At 40.8% G+C, this 24576-nt stretch overlaps 1 protein-coding gene across 2 annotated transcripts in view; it reads left to right on the top strand.

Moving 5' to 3' along the window:
- Csk (C-terminal Src kinase) overlaps positions 1-24576 on the top strand; it is a 122164-nt gene that overhangs the window by 1702 nt on the left and 95886 nt on the right. The gene's annotated exons all lie outside the window — the stretch shown is intronic.

Genomic DNA, 24576 nt, shown 5'->3' with positions numbered 1-24576 from the left:
TTTCAGCATCTTTGTGTTTTTTTTGCTTAGCTCTCATGCTCCTGCCTGCTGCTGTTTACTCTCTCTCAGATTGTCGTTAAACATTTTATTTTCTTATTCTTCTTACATTAACATCCTTCTTTTACTATATCTATCGTAAAAGGACGCACCCAATATTTTTCCAAAAAAAAAAAAAACCATTGTGTATACATTACAACAAATACACACATTGTAGTTTTGCTTCGACGAGATGATAACAACAATAAACAACAATTTCCATGTGTTTCCATGTTGTGAAAAATAAGGTTTCCTATTGTCAGATTTAATTAACCTTGAATCGAAATGGGGAAAATAGGTTAGTTACTTAGCCTAAGGTAGAATGAAATATCAGAATTAAAAAAGTTTGTTCCATCATATCTAACAGGATTTTGAAATTCCTGACCAGTTTAACAATTTAACGATAGTTGGCTCTGATCCAAAATATCAGCCTTTAACCCAATTTGTGGCAGAACAGAGTTTGTTGGTGAAACTTGGTGGGTTCTGAATGAAATGTCAGTGAACTAAAGGTCAAAGCGGATTCAGTTATTCGCATTTAAAACGACAAATTAAAAAAGTTATGTCAGAGCCTTTATTGGCCTTAAATGCTTATAATAGAAGTAGTACACCGTAAAGACTCCACTGACGTTTTCTTAGAATGTCTTCTTATAGTCAAGCGTTTGGAATTCTCATTTGTACTTCTCATTGAAGACCATTCGCTGTTCTTCTTGAAGACTTCTTACATTTTATACCCTCGTCCTTTTGGCTAACGGGAGTTTATGCACTTTGACAACCCGAAGAGTTGCGTGTATTATTTTAACCTGCAGATTCTAGAGCACCTCAAGGGTGACAGGGCGAAGAGGATTGAGCAAAGCCATACAAGCAGATGTTAAAGACGTCATCCGAAACGCGGCATTATCTAAAACATAGACCCCACACGGAATATCAATGGTAATGCTTACGCAACTGGATGAACCCGGAGTTGAGTATTTAACAAGCGTCCCTCAATCTATCGTTAGCCACCCATATTGTACCTGGAAAGTTTGCAGGTTGGTCCCGCTAATGAAGCTAGGCAAGAATGCCAACAGGCCGATTTTCCTTCCGTCGCCAGTAGCTAAGGTTCTGGAGGCACTGCACCACCCCATGATAAGAAGCAATTTCCCAGTTGTCTTACATAAGCATGGATTTCGGAAAACGCACAGCACAACAACAGCATTGCATAGTATATCCACACATATGACGACCGAACAGTCATGGTGACACTTGAACTATCGAAGGCCTTCCCTACCATGCCAAGCTGTTCGAGGATATGGAGAAGACTACCCTCTGGCCAAGTTTGGATCGTTGGATAAAAAACTATATGTGTTAACGCTAGTCGTTTGTAGAATTCAGAAATAAGAAGTCCAAAGACCGTAGAGTGAAACAGGGAGTTCCACAAGGTGGGGTAATACCTTCGAAACTCTTCAATCTCTACCTCTTCTGTATTCCATACCTTCGAGACGGCTTTGAGGCCATAATGTACGATCTTGGCGTCAGGTACCTGAATATATGTTGGAAAAATGCTGAACTTCTATTTGACCAATCTTACTACCTTTTTCCACGCGAGGAATATGCAAATATCCGCCACTAATTCTACGGCCAAGGTTAACACCTCTTGGGCAGCAGAGGTGAGAACAATAGTGGGATACTCTAACGGATTTTTTGGCTACCAACAAAAGTTGTTAAAATTAAACCGCAAAATCATGAATAAAAGTTGGCAGCACTGTTGCTATCGGTAGGACTTATCGACAAGTTTATTTTGGGTACTAACTTACCGACAAATTTCGTTAATTACCTAAGTTATAAGCATTGCATTTTGACCGATTTTTGTCGGTAACCAAAAACTGCGTCAGAGAAATCCACTTCAGTGTTGAATGTCATAATCAATGGTAGCATAATTCCGACCACAAAATACCCAAAAATTCTATAGGTCACATCCGACAGCATGTTCATATCATCCGTGCATGCTACAGTTTTCAGCGACAAACTGAGATGTAGGAACAAAGTCTTCAAGTCCATAGCCGGTAGCACTTGGTTAGCGGATAAAGAAACCTTGTTGACCACATATAACGCGATACTTCGGTTTGTGGTAAGCTCTGCCGCGCCGCCTGTCCGCGAATATAAGGGCAACATGATGGAAAAATATTCCTGAGAAATGCCACAGTGTGCCTCCTCATGTTTGCAGCGGACCATTTACATGAGGAAACAAAGATTCTTCCTGCACAGCAAACCAATAGCCTGCTTTCGGTGCAGTACTTGCTTGTGTGTTACAGTGAGAGCCATCCTAATCATAGGACCCCCAGACCCAGGTATGTTGGAGGGATCTTCATGATCTACAAAAAGAGGCCCAAGCATTCCCACAGATGCAGTCGCAGATGCCATAAACAACTATCGTGTGAATACGGTCTTCGGAGAACATCCCCCATCCATCACAGCTGAGGAGCGTCAACTGCCACGACAAACCAGAGTAGTTTTGGCGCAACACTCTCGGGATGGTGTAACCGTCTAAATTCCTATAGGGCAAGGATCGATGATACGGTTCAAAACATCTTCCCAGCATGCGACAAAGGCCCGCATAACACACTGCATCTTTTCAAATGCCAGTAGCTTTGTGACTACAATTTCTGGAAAGTACGGCAGATGATGTCTGTTGATTTGTGGCAATTTCCTCTTATCTTCTTATGAGTGTTTTGGTTCACCCAGCAAAATTGCCTAGGATGGAATGTCAGAACTAATGATGATCATTGAAGTCTGATACACGGTTATTGCCCTCCAAAAGCGAACTAGTATCAGTACGGTGACCAATATTTTTGGACGAAAATAGAGTACATGTACGAGGGCTACTATATAAGTTTCTGGCCTAGGCAACAATTCGTATCGCCAGGCTTCATTTGACATTTCTATTGGAAAGTTTGACATTTTACTCCGTACGATTTGTCGTACTACCATGTGTTGCGTTGTTTACATTGACCTAAAAAAATCAATTTAGTGGGGTCATTTTCACAACTTTCGACATGGCAAGAATGCATCGATGAAATTTAATCTTAATATGGCGATGAAGCACCATCCTATAGCACTGTGAAAAACTAATTTAATGAATTCAATCGTGGCCGACGCTCGCTTAAATACAAAGGTCGTCCAAAAACGGCCGTTGTGCCAGATAATGCCGTTGTGCCATGCTATATATGCTGAGAAAGTGGTATCAACCAGCTTGCATTCGATATTGCATGTAAACCTCGCCTCAAAAATGGTTTGACTCGTTTGATTCCGTGCCGATCGGTTCAAACGATTTCGAAAGAATGCGATCACAGTTCTTCAAAAGTCGTTTATAAGATCGTCGCAGGTGACGAATCATGGATCTATGCGTATGAGCCCGAAGCATACAGCAACCGGCAGAACATGCTGTCGAAGCTTTTCAAGAGGAATCGAAAAGGGGCTTCAACAATTGGTTTGAGCACATGCAAAAGTACATAAATGAGCTGGAGAATACTTCAAAACACAATAAATTCATTGGTGAGGACCCCTGGTCAAAGATTCCTCCCGTGCATAGAAGATTTTTAAAATTGCTTTAATAGAAGTTTTAAAAGTCTTCTCATAGTAGACCGGAAGTTATCTACTAGAAGGCCGGAAGGTTTTCACCTAGAAACCCCGTATTCTTATGTAAGACCTCATGCTCTTCTCCCTATATATAACCTCCCTATATATCACACATAATGAACAATGTTTGTAAAAGTCAAGGAGGATTTCTTCTAGAAAAAATAGACATCGCAAAAAGGACTTAGGTTTTTTGAAGAAATTTAGATTTTCTAGTTAAATAAGGTAATAGAACAATGGACGGTCCAGAAGGCCCGTCCCTGGGGAAACGTTGTTGTTGTTGTAACAGTGTTTTGTTATGTTTATTTGTTCTTTCTTCTGTTCAATCTGGCTCTGGGTCTATCTCCAGTTCCAGAAAAGTAGCTGCTTCGATGGGATGTAGCCACAGATCCACTGGAGTTAGATGGGTAGGTTTGGCGGGGCAGTTAAAAAGGTGTTGTGTGTCGTGCAGGCCCATGCCGCATACTGGGCATATGTCTTGCACGGCGCGTTCGATTTCCGCCCAATACGAATTTAGGCGACTGCAATATCCCGAGCGTAGTTGAGCCAAAACTACTCTGGTTTGTCGTGGCAGCTGACGCTCCTCAGCTGCGATAGATGGAGGATGTACTCCGAGTACTTTATTCACACTATAATTGCTTAAGGCCTTGGCAACTGCGTCCGTGTGAATGCTATTCAATCCTGCTTGATATGCTTGTTGATCTAGAGGTTCTCTCCTGTATCGTTGGACCTCTCCCTCTAGAGCATGGATATCCTTCCTGATCTCCCTGAATGGATCGGGCCTACCCACAAGATGGTGATTGGGATGGCTCACACGATAACATCCAAGCAGGTACTGCAACGAAAGCATCTCATTGTGTTGCTTTACAGGAAGAATTTTTGTCTCCTCATGTAGATGGTCCACTGAAGATTTGAGGAGGCACCCTGTCGCTGTTCTCAGGGCGGCATTCTGGCAAGTTTGAATCTTTTTCCAGTTCGAATCACACAATCTCGGGGACCAGACTGGAGCCGCATAGCTTACCACAGACCGACCTATCGCGTTATACGTGGCGAACAAGGTTTCTTTATCTGCACCCCAAGTGCTGCCGGCCAGGGACTTGAGGACCTTGTTCCTACTTTTCAACTTGTCGCACATAGCTGTGGCGTGTGCGCATGACGTGAATGTAGTGTCGAATGTGACCCCTAAAATTTTAGGGCAGTTTGTGGTCGGAATTCTGCTACCGTCGACCACGACATTCAACTCACGTCCAAACTGCGCTGTCCATGTGGTGAACAGAGTGGCTGGGAAATCTGCATATTCCTCGAATGGAAAAAGGTGGTAAGATCAGATAATAGTTGTTCAGTCTCTCACAGATATCATCAGGATAGGTACCCGACGCCAGGATCGTGCAATCATCCGCATACGTCACGATCTCAATGCCGTCTGGAGGGGGTGGAATACAGGAGAGGTAGAGGTTAAACAGTTCCGGAGATATCACCACACCTTGGGGAACTCCCTGTTTCACTCAACGGGGTTTGGACTTCTTATTCCTGAATTCCACGTACGACTGGCGTCCACACATATAGTTGACTATCCAACGTTTCAAGCTTGGCCGGAGGGTTGTCTGCTCAATGTCCTCAAACAGCGTGGAGTGCCTGACTGTATCAAAGGCTTTTGATAAGTCAAGTGCCACCATCAGTTCTATCGCACGGCCGTCTCTGGTTGAGTCCTTTACAGATATATGTGGTAATTTTGTTGTTGTTGTAGCAGCATATAATGCTGGGTTGGCAGCCGCTGGCCGAAACACTTTTGGTTTCGGGTCAATCCGGTACGTAAGAACCCGCTGCCGTGGGATTGCGTGGATATATGTGGTAATGGCATGCAGCGCTGTTGCACGCCCGCCTTGCACGCAGAAGGTCGGGGGTTCGATTCCCCGGCCAGGCAACATCAAACATTTTTCAACGGTGGCAAAATACCCCTCAGTAATGTTGGCGACATTTCCTGAGTATTTCAGCCTTGAAAAACTTCTCCATAAGTGGTGTCTTAAGACACGCCGCTCGGACTCGGCGATAAACAGTAGGTCCCATATCATTGAGCTAAATATGAATCGGGGTGCACTCATTGATATGAGAGAAGTCTCCCTTGTCCCGTATGGGATGTTGTGGAACAATGTTTTTGTTTTTTGTACGTTCTCAACCGTCAATGGCGACCATAATAGCCGACTATTTGAGGCCTGCAAATCAAGCTCGTTATCTCGGCGTCATTTTGGTTTCAACAAGACGACGCTACATCCCCACATGACGTCATTCAATGGATTGATTAAGAGAACAATTCGATGAGAACGCATTTCCAGGTTTTAGCACGGTCAATTGACCACCAAGATCGTTTAATATCACCCCGCTAGACTTTTTCCTGTGGGGATATGTAAAGGCTAAAGTGTATGCGGACAACCCCACATCGATTCATGCCTTGGGGCGAAACATCACGCTTGTCATTCGTTATTTACCTGTCGAAATGTTCGAATTATTTATCGAAAACTGGACTATACGGACAGACCGTCTAAGACGTAGATGCGGCCAACATTTGAGAGACTTAAACTTAAAAAAAATAAATGCCGACAAATGTTCTTTCAAATAATAATAAACATTTCCAATTCAGTTAAATTTTCTGTGTTTTTCTTTAAAAAAAAAGTTGGGAACCTCTAGTTGGATCATCCTTTATAAGACAAATGATTCTTCTTATAGAATACCTTTGCAAAATGTCATATAGAAGATCAAAATTTCTCCTATAGAACAAAGTCCCTATTATTATCCCCTTCGGGAGCTGCTAATATCTTTAGAATGTCCAGGCTTATTGTGTTCTTGTGTGCAGGTAAAAATATTTAAAATATCCACGTGGAGCATCCTATTGGGCTGCTGCTAAAAATTTTTAAAAAATTCACGTCGATTCTCTTTGTTAGCAGTAACTAAGAATCTTTAAAAATACCCACTTGTATTGTCTTCCTGGGGTGCTGCTATAAATTGTCAACTCTCCTGATTGGTAGCTGCTAAAAACAATAAAATATGTATCTACGTTATTGTTCTCCTTCTCACGCTTACTGTTCTACTGGGGTGCTGCTAAAAATCGCCAAAAAATCCAAGTCTATTCTCCTCCTTAGGTGTTGCTAAAAATCATTGAAAAATCCACCTTTATTCTTCTCCTTTTGGGAGCTGTTATTCTCCTGGTTGGTCAATAAAATATCTACGTTATTGTTCTCCTTCTCACGCTTATTGTTCTCCTTGGGTGCTGCTAAAAATCGCCAAAAATCCACGTCTATTCTCCTCCTTAGATGTTTCTAAAAATCATTACAAAATCCACGTTTATTCTCCTCCTTTTGGCAACTGCTAAAAATCATTCAAAATCCACGTGTCCTCCCAGGGTGCTGCTACACATTTTTTAACTCACGCTTATTGTTCTCCCAAAATTTGCTTTAACATTCTCCTTTCTAGTAACAAGATTCTACTACAAGTCAAATTCCAATTTCCTCTTCCCATATTGCCCAGATTCCAGTTCTTTCTCTATCACTTTGTGATTATTTTCAAATTGTGAACCAACAAAATCTAATATCTATTTAGCCATGGTTAGTTTTTTTTCCAAACAATTTTAGCGAAAATCAGCCAAAATCGTTACTATCACCACACTACTCGAAGCATTCGTTATAGATTATTGTCTCATCATTGAAGCACCGCTGCCGCTGCTGACAAACAAAATTTATAAGCAAATATTTATCAAATTGCCAATGTGCTGCTCGGTGTTGGTGGTAGGTGTGTAGTTTTGAGTATTCATTGTTTGCAGAATAGCAGCTAGGCTAGACCACAACGATTCACCTTAATTTGGTTGGAGTTGTGTTTTTTTTTTTCACAACACTACAACCAACAACAAAATCAGCAGATATTCCAGAGGAACGAAACGACGAGCAGCACCACCACACACCTGTCTGTGGCGGTGGTGATAAAAATACATTTTTTCGTCGTTACTTACAAAATAAGAATTGGTTTGTGATTGCATTGTGTCGTGGCACGGCATGTTGGAGACAACTGAAAAACACCACCGCCGCAACCACTTGAGCGGAAAACTCTGCTAACAAGTGGCATGGTAATGCGGATGTGGATGTTTTTGGGTGGAAGTTGCTGCGTTTTGTTGCAGCATATTGCAGGTGGTGGTGTTGGTTGATGACAACATTAAAAGGAAGTGCAGTGCAGTGCTTCATTTTAATTTAGAAACAGATTTTTCTTTTTAATTTTAAAGAATTTTAAAAAGTATTTAGAATAGGACAAGAGGCTTGGCATTTTTGAAGATTTTTAGCCGCGTCTGAATATGGTGTTTCTTTGATATTGTAAATAAGTTGGATTTTTTAGAGATTTTTAGCAAACACTCAATGTGCAGAATAAACGTGAATTTTTTAATGATTTTTAAAGGATCCAAAGAAGGACAATGAACATGGATTTTCAAAGATTTTTAGAGACTCCAAAGAAGGGCAACAATTTTAGAGGCTTTGAAGAAGGACAATGATAGTGGATTGTTTTATAGATTTTTAGAGGCTCCAATGAAGAATGATAAATGTGGATATTTTTAAAGATTTTTAGAGGCTCCTCCGAAGGACAATAAACGTTGATTTTTTAAAGATCTTTAGAGGCCCTAAAGAAGGACAATAAACGTGTTTTTTTTAAGATTTCTAGAGGCTAGAATGAATGACAATAAACGTGGATTTTTTTAAGATTTTTATAGGCTCCAATGCAGGACAGTAAACGTGGATATTTTAAAGATGTTTAGAGGCTCCAATGAACGACGATAAACGTGGATTTTTTAAAGAATTTCAGAGGCTGCAACGAAGGACAATAAACGCGGATTTTATAATGATTTTTATAGGCTCCAAAGAAAGACTATAAACATGGAATTTGTAAAGATTTTTAGAGGCTCCAATGAGGGACAGTAAACGTGATTTTTTTAAGATTTTTTGAGGTTCCAATGAAGGACAATAAACGTGGTTGTTTTAGATTTTAGATGCTCCAATGAGGGAGAATAAACGTGGATTTTTAAAGATTTTTACAGGTTCCAAAGAAAGACTATAAATATGGATTTTTTTAAAGATTTTTAGAGGTTCAAAATTGAATGTTAGTTAACGTGGATTTTTTTTAAGATTTTAGATTTTTTTTTAGATTTTTAGTGGCACCAATGAAATGAATGAAAATAAACGTGGACTTTTAAAGGTTTTTAGAGGCTTCACTGAAGGACAATAAAACTGGATTTTTTTAGATTTTAGAGACTCCAATGAACGACAATAGACGTGGATTTTTGAAAGATTTTTAGAAGCTCGAATGAGAGACATTCAACGTGGAGTTTTAAAAGATTTTTAGAAACTCCAATGAAGAACAATAAGCGTGGATTTTTTAAACATTTTTATAAGCTCCAATGAAGTGCGTTTTTGAAAATTTTTGGAAGCTCCAATGAAGGACAATGAAAGCGCATTTTTTTTAAATATTTTTAGAGGCTACAATGAAGGACAAAAGACCTGGATTTTTTAAAGATTCTTGGAATGAATTTGTTAAAGATTTCTAGAAGCTCCAATGAAGGACTATAAACGTAGTTTTTTAGTTTTAGGAGCTCCAATGAAGGATAATCAACGTCGATTTTTTATTTAATGTTTTTTAAAGGCACAAACTAAGGACAATAAGCGTGGATTTTTTAAAAAGTTTTAGAGGGTCAGTAAACGTGGACTTTTTAAAGATTTTTAGCGACTCCAACGAAGGACAATAAGCGGGGGTAATTTAAAAAAATGTTAGGGGCTCCAAAGAAAGACAATAAACGTAAATAAAATAGAGGCTACTGTGAAGGAAAAATATTGAAATTTTAAAAAATTTTTAGAGGCTTCAGTGAAGGACAAAAAATTTATTTTTAGAGCTAATAACGAAGCACAAAAAGTGGATTTTTTAAAGATTTTTAGAGGCTCCAATGAAGGACAATAAACATGGATTATTTTTAAGATTTTAGAGACTCCAATGAAGTACAATAAATACGCGTTTTTGAGATATTAAGAGGCTCCAATGAAGGACAATAATAAAAAAGTGTCCCTTAGTCTATAAAGATTGGCTTTTGCTCGTCTATAAAGACTCCCTTCCGCTCGTCTATAAAGACTCCCTTCTGCTCGTCTATAAAGACTCCCTTCCGCTCGTCTATAAAGACTCCCTTCCGCTCGTCTATAAAGACTCCCTTCCGCTCGTCTATAAAGACTCCCTTCCGCTCGTCTATAAAGACTCCCTTCCGCTCGTCTATAAAGACTCCCTTCCGCTCGTCTATAAAGACTCCCTTCCGCTCGTCTATAAAGACTCCCTTCCGCTCGTCTATAAAGACTCCCTTCCGCTCGTCTATAAAGACTCCCTTCCGCTCGTCTATAAAGGCTCCCTTCCGCTCGTCTATAAAGACTCCCTTCCGCTCGTCTATAAAGACTCCCTTGTGCACGTCCATAAAGACTCCCTTTTGCTCGTATATAAAGACTCCCTTCCGCTAGTCTATAAATACTCACTTCCGCTCGTCTATAAAGACTGCCTTCCGCTCAACCAAAAAATCTCCGTTCTACTCGTCTAAACAGACTCCCTTTTGCTCGTTTATAAAGACTATCTTCTGCTCGTATATTAAGACTCCCTTCTGCTCGTCTATAGAGACTCCTTTCTGCTCATCTATAAGACTCTCTTTTGCTTTCTCTGATTCCAAATTTAGCTGACTTCCCACCCAAATGAACTAAATTCTGACAGTTAGGCTTGTGAACTGTCGGAATGTTTGTCTGACGAATACAACCAACAACGAAAGCAACTGGGAATGTATAACACATGTGACACACACAAACATACTGCAGTTGCATTCAATGGTGATTGCCGCTATAAAAATGAATGCATTGGCGGCGGCGGCATGCCTGTTTCTACGGCAATCGCTGTGGCAATGCCTCGTGGTAAATAATGTTGTAAGCGCAAAACAAAAAACGTAACGTTGTTGCAAATAACTAATGCAGCAGCACAGTATCCACTGCGCTGCTGCTGCCTTATTTGCAACAATGCTCAAAAGCTGAACGCGCTGCTGCATTTTCAAAATAATGCATTCCATTGTTGTTGCTCTTAGGTCGAGTTGTTAGCAACGTTCCCCAACAACAACAAAAAATGCGAAGCAGCGTAAAGTTGCAACTATCCGATAGTGTTTATGTGAGTATGTGCCTGTCTGTCGGTGTCTTACTCTGGTGGTTTATGCGACCGATATGTTTGATTTCAAACTAAAAATAGAATAAGCGATTTTTCTCAAAACAAATATTTGTTGTTGCTGTTCTTGTTTTGTGCAAAAGAGGGAATGAAGAAACTGATAAAAATGAAAAAAAAAACTTCACACAATTGAGGAATTTTTTCTGCAGAAATTGAGTCGGGTGCAGGAGCTGCGAGGGTGCTGTGGATTACAACATACAGCACATGGCATTTATGTAGGTGGGAACGGTAGGGAAGGCAAATAAGGAATCATTGAGGCGGCACAGTGATTGGGAACATTAAAGTTTGTTAATAGTTTTAACTATAAAGACTTCCTTCTGAGCCTCTATAAAGTCGCCCTTCTGATATTCGCTTTAGGTCGTCTCTAATGACTACCATTACCCTTTCCCTTTAGTTCGTAACAAAATTCTCTATTTAGATAGTTTGGCAACCCGTACTGTGTGTTAGAGTTGCAACTATTTATAATACCTAGTAACTGTAGTATTTTTGCCGAACGTTTGTAGTATGATCTCGTTTTTGTATGCCCATTCTTCGTCTACTATTTCCCCCTTCTTCTGGTTTTTGTACTTGTTTTGAAGTAGTTCTACAGTACCTACCCCTGCCGCAATCCACATATCTATTGGCACGCCAACAATGCATTTTCCCAAAGAACAACAACAACAGCAACAACAACCATGAATTCAATGCATGACAACTTTGGAATTTCTTCTATGCTGCAAAATGTTGTTGTTGGTGTTGTTTTTATGTCAATTTCTTCCTTTGCATTCGCAATGATGATGACAATGACGTGCTCTGCATTACTGCATTGCCATTATTTTTGGGCGTGAGATAGTTCTAGTTTTTTCTTCTTCCATTCAGAAGTTTTGGTCTCTCTTTCCACTCTCTCAGGTTGCAAGTTGCCACTCACTGCTCAGTTATGCTTTTATTGAGTGGACATTGGTGGCGGCATCGATAACCAGCATCATTATGACGTCACATACCTGTAATTGCTGCTGCGGTTGAATGCACGTTGCATGTCCACTACCTAGTATATATGTACCTCATATGTATGCGTATGTTGCATACTGTGTGCAGGTGTGTGTGTTCTTGTTTAGTTTTCATATGAGAACAAAAAGGTGTGCTGCTTTGCATACAGAAATGATGATGTATTCACTTTTTCAATTCCATCAATGGGGTAGAATTTTGTCATAGTAGTAATTTGGTTCGCAGGGTGGTGGTTTTGTAGTAAAATTGGGTTTCTTTTTGAAATAGAATGATAATTGCGGTAAACTTGTTTTTATATACGAGCAGTAGTAGAAGGGAGTATTTATAGAATTTTCAGAAGGGAAGCTTTTAAACGAACATAAGGAAGTCTTTTAGACGAAAGCGGGTCTTCACAGGCTGCCAGAAGGAAGATTTCGTGGACGAACAGAATAGAGTCTTTATGGACCTCCAAAGGGAAATTGTTATGGACGCTCAAAATCGAGTCTTCATATATGAGCAGGAGTTCGTCTTTATGGACGTCCAGAACGGAGTATTTACACTATATCAGTGATGGCCAAAATCACACATTTGCAATTAACCGAACAGTGTACGTGTGTGTCGTATGCCCGCGGGCATAGGAAAGTTGTTGTTGGAGGCCATCACTACACTATATAGAAGAGCTAAAGGAAGTATTTACAGACGAGCAGATTTGTGTATTTATGGACAAGCAGAAGGGAACAGGAGGGAGTCTTTATAGACGAGCCGGAAGAAATCTTTAGAGTAAAACAGAAGGAATCGTTACGGACGTCCAGAACGGAGTCTTTATATAGGGGCAGAGGAGCGGAATGGAGCCTTGATAGACGAGCGGAAGTAAGTCTTTATAGACCAGCAGATGGGACTCTTTACAGGCTAGTTGAAGGGAGTCTTTGTAGTTGAGCAGAGGGTGTCTGTACGAGCTAAAGACAGTCTTTACAGACGAACAGAAGCGAGTCTTTATAGATGAGCAGAAGGGAGTCGTTATAGATGAGCTGAAGTCAGTCTTTATAGACAAGCGGAAGGAGTCTTTATAGACGAGCGGTGGGAGTTTTTATAGACCAGCGGAGGGAGTCTTTATAGACCAGCGGAGGGTGTCTGTACGAGCCAAAGACAGTCTTTACAGACGAGCAGAAGGGAGCCTTTATAGATGAGCAAAAGGGACTCGTTATAGATGATCTGAAGGCAGTGTTTATAGACAAGCGGAGGGAGTCTTTGTAGATGAGCGGTGGGAGTTTTTATAGACCAGCGGAGGGAGTCTTTATAGACGAACGGAAGGGAGTCTTTATAGACGAGCGGAAGGGAGTATTTATAGATGAGCGGAAGGGAGTCTTTATAGATGAGCGGAAGGGAGTCTTTATAGATGAGCGGAAGGGAGTCTTTATAGATGAGCGGAAGGGAGTCTTTATAGACGAGCGGAAGGGAGTCTTTATAGACGAGCTGAAGGGAGTCTTTATAGACGAGCAGAAGGGAGTCTTTATAGACGAGCTGAAGGGAGTCTTTATAGACGAGCGGAAAGGAGTCTTTATAGACGAGCGGAAAGGAGAATTTATAGACAAGCGGAAGGGAGTCTTTATAGATGAGCGGAAGGGAGTCTTTATAGACGAACGGAAGAGAGTCTTTATAGACGAACGGAAGGGAGTCTTTATAGACGAGCGGAAGAGAGTCTTTATAGACGGGCGGAAGGGAGTATTTATAGACGAGCGGAAGGGAGTCTTTATAGACGAACAGAGGGGGTCTTTATAGACGAGCGGAGGGGGTCTTTATAGACGAGCGGAGGGGGTCTTTATCGACGAGCGGAGGGAGTCTTTATAGACGAGCGGAGGAAGTCTTTATAGACGGGCGGAGGAAGTCTTTATAGACGGGCGGAGGGAGTCTTTATAGACGAGCGGAAGGGAGTCTTTATAGACGAGTGGTAGGGAGTCTTTATAGACGAGTGGTAGGGAGTCTTTATAGACGAGTGGTAGGGAGTCTTTATAGACGAGTGGTAGGGAGTCTTTATAGGCCGGCGGAGAGAGTCTTTATAGACGAGTGGAGGGAGTCTTCACAGACGGGCGGAGGCAGTCTTTGTAGTCGAGCGGAGGGGGTCTTTATAGACGAGCGGAGGGAGTCTTTATAGACGAGCGCTGGGAGTCTTTATAGACGAGCGCAGGGAGTCGTTATAGACGAGCGTAGGGATTCGTTATAGACGAGCGCAGGGAGTCGTTAAAGGCGAGCGGAGGAAGTCTTTATAGGCGAGCGGAAGGGAGTCTTTATAGACGAGCGGAAGGGAGTCTTTATAGACGAGTGGTAGGGAGTCTTTATAGACGAGTGGTAGGGAGTCTTTATAGACGAGTGGTAGGGAGTCTTTATAGACAAGTGGTAGGGAGTCTTTATAGGCCGGCGCAGAGAGTCTTTATAGACGAGTGGAGGGAGTCTTCACAGACGGGCGGAGGCAGTCTTTGTAGTCGAGCGGAGGGGGTCTTTATAGACGAGCGGAGGGAGTCTTTATAGACGAGCGCTGGGAGTCTTTATAGACGAGCGCAGGGAGTCGTTATAGACGAGCTTAGGGATTCGTTATAGACGAGCGCAGGGAGTCGTTAAAGGCGAGCGTAGGGTGTCCTTATAGACGAGCGGAGGAAGTCTTTATAGACGAGCGGAAGGGAGTCTTTATAGACGAGCGGAAGGGAGTCTTTATAGACGAGCGGAAGGAGTCTTTATAGACGAACGGAAGGAAGTCTTTGTAGACGAGCGGAGGGAGTCTGTACGAGCTAAAGACAGTCTTTACAGACTAGCAGAAGGGAGTCGTTACAGATGAGCTGAAGGCAGTCTTTATAGACAAGCGGAGGGAGTCTTTATAGACGAGCGGAAGGGAGTCTTTATAGACGAGCGGAAGGGAGTCTTTATAGACGAGCGGAAGGGAGTCTTTATAGACGAGCGGAAGGGAGTCTTTATAGACGAGCGGAAGGGAGTCTTTATAGACGAGCGGAAGGGAGTCTTTATAGACGAGCGGAAGGGAGTCTTTATAGACGAGCGGGAGAGAGCCTTTATAGACGAGCGGAAGGGAGTCTTTATAGACGAGCGGTAGGGAGTCTTTATAGACGAGCGGAAGGGAGTCTTTATAGACGAGCGGAAGCGAGTCTTTATAGACGAGCGGAAGGGAGTCTTTATAGACGAGCGGAAGGGAGTCTTTATAGACGAGCGGAAGGGAGTCTTTATAGACGAGCGGAAGGGAGTCTTTATAGACGAGCGGAAGGGAGTCTTTATAGACGAGCGGAAGGGAGTCTTTATAGACGAGCGGGAGAGAGCCTTTATAGACGAGCGGAAGGGAGTCTTTATAGACGAGCGGTAGGGAGTCTTTATAGACGAGCGGTAGGGAGTCTTTATAGACGAGCGGAAGGGAGTCTTTATAGACGAGCGGAAGCGAGTCTTTATAGACGAGCGGAAGGGAGTCTTTATAGACGAGCGGAAGGGAGTCTTTATAGACGAGCGGAAGGGAGTCTTTATAGACGAGCGGAAGGGAGTCTTTATAGACGAGCGGAAGGGAGTCTTTATAGACGACGGGAAGGTTGTTTATAAACGATCAAATCTATGAAATTTTCGATGCAGATAAGATAATGTCATTCTTAATTTCGTGTTATGCGGCTCAATATTTTTCGTAATCGGGCCAAGAGTTCAAATTACGACTGAGCGGAAGGTAGTCTTTATATCCTATAAGAATTGCCCTAAATACGAACAGACTGCCCTAAATACGAACAGTTAGCCTTTATAGACAAACAGAAGATAGTCTTTATATAAGAACAAAGGGGAGTCTCTGTACGCAACCATAGGGTAATCTTTATAGACAATTAGATGCATTTTCAAAAATTCCTATAAATAAGTTCGGCTGAACGAATATTCGATACAGAAAAGATCATGTCGTGCTTAAGTTCGTGTCGCGTGGGTTCAAGGGAGTCTTTATATGGAATAACGGGCGGACCGTGAAAAATTGTTTATAATAGCAACTCTTCTTGTTTAGATGTGATTTTGTTCGCTTATTTGCTAGCTTCGTGTCATGCGGGGTCAATAGCATGCGTAGTTGGGGCCTAGAGACTAAATTGCGAGTGACTTCCACAAATGTCCGAGTGAGCGGAAGGCGTCTTTATAAGCAATAATAAATGGTCTCAAAACGAACATACTGGGTGGAAGCCTTTATAGACTACCTGAAGATAGTTTTTATATACGACCCAAACGGGGTAGCCTATGTAAGCAACCACAAGGTAGTCTTTATAGACAATCAGATGGAGTTTCAAAATTCCTAAGATTTTTGCTGGTCAATTATTCGATACTGAGAAGATCATGTCGTACTTAAATTCGTGTCACGGGGGTTCAATAGCTTTTGTAGTCGTAGACCTACAGTTTAAATTACTACTAGCGATGCGCGAGTGACTCAACCTATAACAAGTGACCTCAAAACGAACAGAACGGGTGGAAGCCTTTATAGAAAACTGAAGGTATATAGACCAGAGGGTCTTTGTAAAGAACCAAAAGAAATTATTTTTCGGCAATCAGATGGGTTTTGCAGTTTCTCAAAAGTAGTTTCGTTGATCGAATAAGTGATTTAGATTAAAACATGTCGTGCTTAGCTTCGTGTCATGCCGGTTCAATAGGTTGTGTAGTCGGGCCTAGATTTCAAATTACTACTAGCGATGCGACAGTGACTCTCACTATGAACATTTTTGTGGGTTTTTATACCCTCAGATTTTAGGCTAGAAAGGGTATATACACTTTGATACGACCAAAAATGTGCCTCATCGAAATAATGGTTTTAGACCCCAATACATATCGACACATCCAAATAATAGTATGCTAAGTCTAAAAAGTGAGTTTTGCAGGAGAAGCTCTCAAAGTTTGGAAATTTTTTGAACTTCAGTACTATGCTAAGTCAATATTTGTTTATAACTTCTGTTCGGATTGACCGATCATTACCAAAATTAGACAGAATTTAAGTTAAAGGACGTTCGACACCTCCAAATAATAGTTTGCTTATTCTGAAAAGCGAGTTTTGCAGGACAAGCTCTAAAAGTTTGGAAATTTCTTTGACCTTCAGTACTATGCTAAGTAAATATTTGTTTATAACTTCTGTTCGGATTGTCCGATCATTACCAAAATTTGACAGTATTTAAGTTAAAGGACGTTAAATATAAAAATGTAAAGAACTTGAAAACATGCTAAGTCGACTTAGCATACTATTGTTTGGAGGCGTCAATATGTTTGGACGACATTCGTTTCAGACAATTTGGAGTCGATTTAGCCATGTCCGGCTGTCTGGCTGGCTGGTGCGCACGATAATTCTCGAACTGATCAACCGATTCGAACCAATTTTGTCCAAACTTAGTTTAAGTTCGAAGATGGGTGATATCGGTCCACTCCTTCGGGTACCTCCCCCACAAAAGTTCAACATTTTTCTGTAATGTGTGAACGATAACTCTCGAAGGGAGCAATCGATTTGGTCCAAACTTTGCACATCGTATTATTCCTTCCGCATATAGATCGGGTTCGAATGTAGACTATATCGGTCCACACCTTCGGGCATTTCCCACACAAAATTCGGATAAATAAAGTTTAAGAGCTCCTCTCGGATAGTTCCGAAATTGTTTCAGTAATTTGCCCTTGCGGCTCCCTTTACGACGGTACAATATTTTTCTTGCGCAAGTTCATACTTCCTGAGATATTGATTGGCCTAAAAGCTCCAAGAAACCTTGATGGCACCAACCAAAACTGACTAATCCGCAAGATAATTGTCGCAGGGAGTTTCTGATAGGTGCAGACTTTGCCCATCGTATTATTTCATCCAGTCATGTATCAGGTTGGAATATGGATTGTATCGGTCCAATCCTTCGTATACCTGCCACACAAAATGTGGATAAAGTGAAGTTTAAGAGCTCCTCTCGGATCGTTTTGAAGTTTTTTTCAGTAATTTGTCCTTGCGGCTCCCTTTACGACGGTACATTTTTTTTGTCAAGTCCATATTTCTTGAGATATTGGCCTAAAAGCTCCAAGAAACCTTGACGCCACCAAACAAAAAAGACTAATCTGCAAGATAATTCTCGCAGAGAGTTTCTGATAGGTGCAGACTTTGCCCATCGTATTATTTCATCCAGTCATGTATCAGGTTGGAATATGGATTGTATCGGTCGACTCCTTCGTATACCTCCCACACCAAATGCGGATAAACTGAAGTTTAAGAGCTCCTCTCGGATCGTTTTGAAGTTTTTTTTTCAGTAATTTGTCCTTGCGGCTCCCTTTATGACGGTACAATTTTTTTCGTGCGCAACTCCAAAACCCTGTCAGCACCAACCAAAATGGCAAGATAATTCTCGTAGTGAGTTTCTGACTGGCGCACACTTTGCACATCGCATTATTTCATCCAATCAGGTTGGAATATGGACTATATCGGTCCACTACTTCGGGTACCTCCACACAAAATTCGGATAAACGGCATAATTATTGTGTTTGGTTTTTTTGGTCGGTGGCTGAGGATGTATCTCCGTCAGCACAGCTGACTGATATTTTTATACCCTCAGCATTTATGCTAACGATGGTATATACACTTTCATACGGGCAAAATGTGCCTCATCGAAATAATGGTTTTAGACCCCAAGTATGTTTGGACGAAATGCGTTTCAGACAATTTGGAGTCGATTGAGAAATGTCCGTCCGTCTGTCCGTCTGTCTGTCTGGCTGGATGGAGTGCACGATAACTCTCGAACGGATGAACCGATTAGGTTCAAATTTGGCTTAGTTTAAGTTCGAAGATGGGCTATATCGATCCACTCCTTCCGGAACCTCCCTCACAAAAGTTCCAATATGTTCCGATTGGGTCCATATGTACCGATTGGGTCCATACTTTGCAAATCGTGAAATGTCCACCAGACTTAGATGAGGTTCCAATATGGACTCAACCGGTCCACTCCTTCGGGTACATCCCACACAAAATTTGGGATAAGTTCAGTTTAGGACCAGCTCTCGAATCGCTTTGATTTTTGTTGCAACAACTTGTATTCACTGCCCCGCATACGACGGGCCATGTTTCATCAGGGGCAAGTCCATACTTCCTGAGAAAATAGACGGAACGACGCAAAAAGCCCCTATGACACCGTGTGTGGTGGTTGAAGCGCAAGATAACTCTCGAACGGATATGCCGATTCGGTCCAAAATTTGGCCTTCGTAATATATTGTCCAAACTTAGTTTAAGTTCGAAGATAAGCCATATCGGTCCACTCCTTCAGGTACCTCCCCCACAAAAGTTCAAAAATGTTCGGAAAAATTGTGCGCACGATAACTCTTGAAGGGAGTGACCGATGTAATTTGCGCATCCAAACATATCTACCGGATATAGATCAAGCTCGAATATGGACTATATTTGTCTATTCCTTCGGGCACCTCTCACACAAAATTTTGAATAAGTTCACTTTAAGGCCTGCTCTCGAATCACTTTGATTTTTGTTGAAGCGATTTGCATTCGCTACCTCCATTACGACGGTAAAAGTTTTTTCAGGAGCAAGTCAATATTTCTTGGGAAAACAGCAAGAAAGGTGTGAAAACCGATAACTCCGAACTGTTCAACCGATTTGGTCCAACATTGGGTCTTCGTCATGTTATATCCAGACTTAGTTTCATGGGGCAATACCGGTCCACAACTTCCGGTACTTCTCCCTTATATTTAAAAAAATCCACATAATTCTGAAGAGACCTTAACTACATTCGATCTGTCCGTAGGTGAACGTTTAACTTCACATTGGCTGAGGGTATATATCTGTCGGCAAAGCCGACTGACACTTTTTTACTTGTTTTATATACATAATAATCTTGCCTTTTCGAGGACGGTAAACGACGACGGCATTTTCTCTCTCAACTCTCATATTTGAGCCAATTTCTGATCCAATCGGTTTGAAGTTTTTAATTTGTATATTCTTTTAATCTAATCAAAATTTACCTTAAATTAATGCAATAATAATATGTATTTTTTATTTTTTCTTATTTCCAGGTAAGAACTACTAGGTGTTTATATCAGATCATGTTTATTTGAAACACAAGATCGCATTTAATCACTTACCAGGTAAATACATAAGGCCCTAATTCAAAACTTCAACAAATAATGACCAAAATATTTTTTATAAATTTAAAAGCTGCTGAGAATTTTGTCCTCCATGAAACAATCAGTGCTTATTGGAAATTCCTTAAAAAAAGAAAAACATATCTTAAATTTAAATGACCCAAGAAATGACTTTAAAAATGTTTCTAAGAAGTTTCTGTTTTTAAATGTTGTCCACTTGCTTGGCAAAATGTCGTCGAAAAAAAAGATTTCCATAGAAAAGTTACACAAAGAGGGGACTCAAAGCTCGTCTAAGCAATAGACCATGTGAGTAGCAGTGCAAAACATTTGCACTGCTGGTTGGTAGAAGCACCAAAGTGTTGGATTACAGCATGAGACGTTTTTTTTACGTCTAAAGTACATTCAATAGGTTCGGTTCTTATTGTGAAGCAGTTTGTTTTTTTTTTGCACATAAGTTTCCGATTTCTTTCATTTGTAAAATAAAACAAACGACGATAAGAAACACAAGAAAAATCTAGACTGCTGGGATTAGAACTAGAGGAAGAAGAAGTAGTTGTTGGTTTTATATTTCTTCTCTACACATGTTTATGTTTGCAAAGCACCGCATTCATATGAATGCCAATATGAATGGTTGGATTCTTTTCTTGTTTTTTTTTTTTTTTGTAACAGTACTTTAGTATGTTGCAGCTAATTCCATAATATTACACCACATTATTTGCTACGTGATAATCCCGGAGAAGCTGAAAACTAATGCAGAGAGGAGGGAAGAGAAGGGAGACGACTGGGGATGCAATTTTATTTGTTGATTGTTATTATAAATCTTTTCCATGAACAGCAGCAGCAACAACAACAAGGAGAAGCAGGCAATATTTTTATTGGGAATTCTTTTTTTCTCCATATTTTCAATTTCTATTTGTTGCTGCAAGAACGCCGCTGTTTCTCCCTCCATTCGTCTTGAATGAGGTGTGATAAATTGAAGTTGCAACATGTGCATCATTTTACCGTTAAATTACACATCAAAACGGAACTAATTGATGAATGCAATTCACATGCCATGCATGCATCATCATGGGGAAAGGTTATTTGCGATGAAAGAATTTCAAATGGAATTTTGAGAAATGCCAGGAGGTCTTTTATATGTATAGATGCAGGCAGAATGTGATCCCACAGATAATCTTCCTAAATAATATAAGTCTTCTTTTGGAAAACCTTCTTATAGAAAGTCCAACAAAATATTATCGTTGAAGGCCAAAGTGTTTTCTTATAGAAGACTCATGTCTTCACCATCCTTTAGAACAACCGAAAGGTATAGTATACCAGAATAAAACAGAAAAATTTTCTTATTGGGCTTCAGTGGTCTTCCTATGGAAGACAATCAAAGGCTGTTTGGAAAAGAACAGAAAACCAAAACATCTTTCAACAACGTCTTCTCTAAGGAGAAGCAAAATTCTTCATAAAAAAGGGCCAACAGGTGTTCATATAGATTACCAAAAGCTCTTACTGTAGAATACCACAAAGACATCTTGAAGGAGACTTGTTTTAAAGAAGACCACAAGGTCTACTTATGGAACTTCAAAAGGTTTTCTAATGGAAGGAGCTGTTACATCGAAGACTAGATTGGCTCCTCATAGTTGAACAAGGTCTAGAATAGCAATAGAAAACCACAAGGTCTTCGAAAAGAAAACTACAAGGTCTTCTTATACAGAAAGGAGTCTTTATAGACGAGCAAAAAATCTTTATAGACAACTTCAAGGGAATCTTTATAGGCGACTGGAAGGCGATATTTACGAAGAACCTGGGTAGAGTCATTATCGGGGACCAGAAGAAGATCTTTTAGGCAATCAGAACATAGTCTTTATGAATGGCCAGAGGGGATTCTTTTTTGGTGGATAGAAGGCAGCCCTTATAAACTACCAAAAAGAGAGTTTTTATAGACGACCAGAAGGGAGTCTTTATAAAGGAACAGAATGGAGTCGTCGCCACCAGAAAATAGATAGATAGATAGATAGATAGATAGATAGACGACCAGATGGAAGTCTTTAGTGACGACCGCAGACTTTATAGACGACCACAAGCAAATCTTTGTAGATGACTCAAAAGGGAGTATTTATGGGTGACCAGAAGATACGAGTAGTCTTTGTAGACGATCAGAAGAGAGTTCGTATAGACGACCAGAAGGGAGAACTTACAGATTACCAGAAGGGCGTCTCCACGGACGTCTACAAGGACAAAAAGGAAAAATAATAGAAGATCTTTTAATGCAACACCACAAGGTCAACGAGATCTACTTATGGGAGGCCGCAAACTCTTATCTTCTTCCTATAGAAGGGCAGACGGTATTCTTGTAGTAGACTAAAAGAAGTAGAAGACTCTATGCCATCTTATATAAGTCCCTTCAGTGTTCTATTACAGAAGATCTCATGGTTTTTTTATAGGAGACCTCAAGGTCTTATAAGGTATCCATTGTTTTCCTATTGACAATATCCTTCTTTCAGAAGACACCAGGCATTCTTATAGAAAACACTTCTTATAGAAGACCCAATTGTCTTCATATCGATAACTCCTGGTCCTTCTTAAAGAAGACCTTTAGGTCTTATTTTAAAAGACCTATAGATCTTTTAGAAGACCCCGGCATTTTTAGTGAGACCCTTAGGTCTTTTAATGGAAGGCCCTTAGGCCCTGGACCTAATTTTTGGCGCAGAAGGTTATTGATCATTGAGAACTCCAAACGGCAAATTACAACCAATTCGGGCCGAAAATGTTGATAAAAATCTTCAAAATACCTGAAATCGGCAGGTATCGTAATATGAGAGCTATACCGGAACCTGGACCTAAGACCACAATTTTTTGGCGCACCAGGTTTTTGACCATTGGGATCCCCAAATACCAAAGTACAGCCAATTAGGGCCGAAAATGTAAATAAAGGCTTCAAAATACCTCGGTTGGTACCTCTACATGGGGCCTATAGGAAAAACTGGACCCTTATTGATGATGTTTTGGCTAAAGTATTTTTTACTTATTTTTAGCATATACTGAAAAAATCAGATTGATCCGGCGATTATAAATATTTTTGTAGCACCTTCCCATACAAGTGGGACCACTGTGCAAGGTCTTCTCGTGTATGATTAGAAGGTCTTCTAATGGATGATCAGAATGTCTTCTTATAGAAGAACAGTATATATTCCTTTACAAGATCCCCGTTAGGGGTCATAGAAGATCCCTGTAGGAAGACCTGGGTATTCTAAAGGAAGACCTTTAGAAGATCTCTAGCTCTTCTTATAGAAGTCCTCTAGTTCTTCTTCTAGAAGACCCCTAGGACTATTTCTTTCTTTAGAAGATCCCTAAGTCTTCGTATAAAAGACAACTAGGTCTTCGTTAAGAAGATCTCTTGGTATTTGTTTAGAAGATTCCTAGGTCCTCTATAGAAAAACCCTACTTCTTCCTTAAGAAGGCCCCTAGGTCTTCCTTAAGAAGACCCCCTAGGTATTCCTTAAACAGGCCCCAAGGTCTTCCTTTAGTATTTCCTTATGTCATCCTTAAGAAGACCCCCAGGACTTTTCTGAATAAGGACATTGGTGTCTTCTAAAGGAAGAAAGGGTATTCTAGGACATCTTGCGGTTGACCCCTATAATACCTAAGAGCCTTCTAGGACCCCTAACTAGAAGGCTTTTAGGTATTATAGGGGTCAACCGCAAGGTGTCCTAGAAGTCCCTTAGGTATTCTAAAGGAAGGCTTAGGGGTCCTAGAAGGCTTCTAGGTTTTATAGGGGTCACCCGCAAGGAAACCCCTAGGTCTAATACGACACATACCTTTTATTATATAGGACCACTATATCATCTTAACGAAGATTCCTAGGTCCTCTTATAGATGACCTCTAGGTCTTCTTATACAAGAACCTTAGGTCGCCTTATATGGGACCCCTTGGTCTTCCTATAACAGACCAGTAGGTCTTGCTTTAGAAGACTCATAGGATATCCCTTAGAAGAACGTTCGGTCGTCCTTTAGAAGATCCTTAAGTCCCCTAGGAGTCATAGAAGACCTCTATAAAAAGACCAAGTGGTATTCTATAAACCTAGTACACCTAGGTCTTCTTTAAGATGATAACCTAGGTTTTCCTTTAGAAGATACCCTATGTCATTCTTCTTAAGAAGACCCCTAGGCCTTCTTATAGAAGACCCTTAGATTCTAGAAGACCGCTACGACTTGTAGGAGTCTCTAGGACATTGGAGATCAACAGAGTGAAAAAAGCAACAACCAAATTATGTTTATTCTTTGGTTTTGTTTACGTACAGCATGCGTGAGGGAGAAAAGCAAATATAAATGCAACTCAGTGGGATCGCTCAGTATACTGCCTTTGCAAAAAAGCGCATCCCTGCTCTAGGACTTCTTATGGAAGGCCCTAGGTTTTCTTATCGAAGATCTCTTGGCCTTCTTTGAGAAGACGTCTTGACTTTCTTATTGAAGGTTCCCCTAGGTCTTCTAAAACTTCGTCAAGTAAAGCCCCACGACTTATTCTACGAGGCTCTAGGACTGCTTATAGAAGGCACCTATGTTTTATTAGGCCACTTGATCTTCTTCTTTTGGAAAGC

Source organism: Musca autumnalis, unplaced genomic scaffold (genome assembly GCF_047663935.1).
Source record: "Musca autumnalis isolate F117 unplaced genomic scaffold, ASM4766393v1 scaffold_1, whole genome shotgun sequence".
Classification (NCBI taxonomy): Eukaryota; Metazoa; Arthropoda; class Insecta; order Diptera; family Muscidae; genus Musca; species Musca autumnalis.
This window is presented reverse-complemented; position numbering and strand designations above follow the sequence as displayed.